The sequence below is a fragment of the Myotis lucifugus genome, unplaced genomic scaffold, assembly GCF_000147115.1.
Source record: "Myotis lucifugus unplaced genomic scaffold, Myoluc2.0 scaffold_7929, whole genome shotgun sequence".
Classification (NCBI taxonomy): domain Eukaryota; kingdom Metazoa; phylum Chordata; class Mammalia; order Chiroptera; family Vespertilionidae; genus Myotis; species Myotis lucifugus.
The window spans coordinates 2,825-6,540 of NW_005878977.1; the positions used below are offsets into that span (position 1 = coordinate 2,825).

The window sequence follows — 3,716 nt, forward strand, 5'->3', positions numbered from 1 at the left end:
TGCGATCAACTTCTGGTTGTTAATTTTATATCCTGCTACATTGCCAAATTCATTTATTAAATCAAGTAGTTTTTTTGGTGGAGTCTTTAGGGTTTTCCATGTACAACATCACATCATCTGCAAATAATGACAGTTTTACATCCTCCTTTCCAATTTGGATGCCTTTAATTTTTTTCTCCTTGTCTGATGGGTGTGGCTAGGATTTCCAGTATTGTATCAAATAAAAGTGGTGAAAACAGACAACCTTGTCTTGTTCCTGTTCCTGGTTTTAGTTTTTGCTCATTGACTATGATTTTGGCTGTAGGTTTGTCATATTTGGCCTTTATTATGTTGAGGTTTAAAACCTCTATATCCACTTTGCTGAGAGTTTTTATCAAAAATTGGTATTGGATTTTGTTGAATGCTTTGTCTGCCTCTATTGATATGATCATGTGATTTTTGTCTTTCAATTGATTTATGTGATGTATCACATTCGTTGATTTGTGAATATTATATCAGCCTTGCATTCCTGGAATAAATCCTACGTGGTCATGTTGTATGACCTTTTTAACATTTAGCTGGATCTGATTTGCTAATATTTTGTTAAGGATTTTAGCATCTATGAAAGGCAAGGACCAAGGAACTGAGAAGGAGCATAAAGAGGCTAAACAGACATACAAGGAAATGCAATGTAAGATGCTAAATTGGCTCCCGGACAGATAAAAAGAATAACTGGCAAAAATTGAATAAGGTCCATCAGTTAGATAATAGTATCACATTGATATCCTGGCTTTACAAAATGTGCTATGGTTACAGAAGAAAATGTCCTTAACTTTAGGAAATACACACTGAAGTATTTGGATATAAATCTGAGGAATCTCAATGAAGAGTTTATGGAAATTTCTTGTATCATTTTTACAACATTTTTGTAAGTCTAGAATTTTAAAAAGTTCAAAAAAGAAAAATAGCAAAACAGTAAAAACCCCATAATTGGAAAAAAAAATACATAGAGATATAATATGTGAAACCCCCTAGCACCCATCAAAATGCATGAGAAAACCAAGAGTGTTCCATTTGCTCATTCATGTATTTTCATGAATAGAAATGGAGCAAAGGGTTGGTTGGGTACTAGTGGAGATGGCAGCAGCCACAGCAACTCATGAGATCAGGGCCAAACCAGGCCTACGAAAGATGTGTGTCCACTTATGCCATTGCTTGCCTGACAGCCAGGGTATCAGGGACTTCATCAAGAAATGCTATATGGAGCTAAAGAAGATTAATCTTGGCCTGCCCATCCAAATCTGAGAGTGCTCCGATTAGCAGCCCAAGCTCTGGGCCCACTATGCATTTAGCCAAGAGAACAACGTCTCTGAGCAACTTCAGTGCTGATGAGGTAGCCAAAGCCCTGAGGAATATGCTAAGAGGCAAAGCCTAAAGCCTTTACTGTGGATGGAGAGCAGCAATCCCACAGCCTGGGCTCTGTTGGACTGAGTACAATGTGGAAAAATGTTTTTTATAAAGCTTTTGTTGTAAAATCATTAATTGATTGATTGATTGATTGATTGATTGATTAAATAGGGATGAATGAAGAAATAAGTTAAAACCAAAGAAAATGTGCCTGAACCTGTACCAGCTTGAAATTAAATTAACCCACAAGGTGGCCCCTTAATATGGTGGGGAGGGGTGATTTCCCCAGAGACCTTTGTCTTGGATTCCTCAACTGTTACCATATTTCAGGCTCAAATTCTGGTTTAAAGTAAAATTTACATTGCATGAACATTTCCTAGAAAGTTTCAGGTGCCACATAGATTTAACTTACATAAAACTAAAGTCATAATATTAAGATAAGCTTCCTTTGACAGAGTTTTCCCTTTTGTATCTCTGAAAACATTGATACTGTCACACAGCCCCAAAATTTAGACAGCTGATAGAAATTTACCTTTCCAAAATAATTATTTTTGCATTGTGTAGATCTGATTTATGATGCTTATTTAATTCCTTGACTCAGGCATCTTCCAGTGGGTTCACTCATTATTAGTAAATAAACCAGAAATTACTGAGTGCCTAATAGTATCAGGCACAGTGTGACAAGCTGCATGAGTGGAAAGATAAATAAAGCATAGTACTTGTCTTTGAGCAGCTCACCTTTACTTAAGATGTTGAGAATAAATGTTTTCCCTTCTTTCCAAAATCATTAAAAATAGGAAATATCGCCCTGGATGGTTTGGCTCAGTGGATAGTCTGCCTGTGGACTGAAGGGTCTCAGGTTCAATTCCACTCAAGGACATGTACTTCAGTTGCAAGCTCAATCCCCGGCCCCCTGCTGGAGGCAACCAATGTTTCTTGCTCTTTGTCTCTCACCCTCCCTTCCATTCTCTCTAAAAATCAATGGAAGAATATCCTCAGGTGAGGATTAACAAAACAAAAAATAAGAAATATCACCTGGCCAGGGTGGCTCAGTGGTTGAGCATTGACCTGTGAACCAAGAAGTTCTATTCCCGGCCAAGGCATATGCCCGTATTTTGGGCTCTATCCGCAGCAGGGGGCACGCAGGAGGCAGCTGAATGATGTTTCTCTCTCATCGATGTTTCTATCTCTCTATACTTCTCCCTTACCCTTTGTCTAAAATCAATAAAAATCAATTTAAAAAATGAAATATCTAGAATTAAAATCTTGAGTACCGTATTAGTTTCCTGTGGGTGCCATAACAAATTACCACAAACTTAGTGGCTTAAAACAATAGAAATTTATTCTCTTATAGGTCTGGATTCTAGAAGTCAGCAGGTTCCCTCTGAGAGTCTGGGTAGAACCCATCCTTGCCTCTTCCTAGTTCCTGAGGGTGGTCGTCAATTCCTTGGCTTATAGCTTCATCACTCCAGTTTCTGTCTCCGTCATCACATAGCATCTTCCTTGTGTGTCTGTCTTCCCTTATATTTTCCTCTTCTTCTAAGGACATCTGTCATATTTGATTAGAGTTCACCCTAATGACCTCATCTTAACTTGATTACATCTGCAAAGACCCTATTTCCACATTCCTGCTGGTAAAGATCACTTTCACAAGTACTGGGAGTTAAGATTTCAACTTCTCTTTTGGGGTAACACTATTCAACCCACAACATGCACATTTCGGTAAATAAATTGTATGGCCTCCTCTGGGAATTTAAATCTTCCAAATGAGAAGACAACATCGGTGTGTTTTAGACTTCTTTTCCAGGATGTAAATGATACTCTCCATGATTTGAAGAGCATTTTCCTGGGCCCGTGGGGAAAGTTTAAATGTAATATTCACTCAGTTATATGGACTGAAGTAGATTATTTGAGAGGGGAGCTAGGTAGAAGGTGGTCTCAGCTCTGTTATAAAGTACTAATTTCTATGCTTTGGACTGGAAGGGGAGGGGTGTTGGAAGGAGAGAAAAGGAGATAGTGGACTGTGTAACTGCTAGGGAAGGTCCCCACCACCAGTGATGCAATCCATCATCACTTCATTACCTGCTACACTCACTGGGTTTCTGCAGAAAGATTCCCTTTGGAAAACAGAACAGTTCTCCCACTGAAAACATTTGAAAAGCAGTAGCTTAGATTGCTGGGAAATTTTTCAACACGGCTAAATTTCATTCCTGCTGGTAATGTTTTCTTCCCTCTGTCTTCTTAATAAAATTAAACTGGTCAATTTATTTTCTAGTTTAAATTACATTTTCCATTCCATTGTTTTTCTGCTCCTGTACTAATAAAGTGCT

At 38.2% G+C, this 3,716-nt stretch overlaps 1 pseudogene; it reads left to right on the forward strand.

The window, feature by feature from the left end:
• Positions 1-1,116: 1,116 nt before the first annotated feature.
• Positions 1,117-1,414, forward strand: LOC102427528 (annotated as a pseudogene).
• Positions 1,415-3,716: the final 2,302 nt, after the last annotated feature.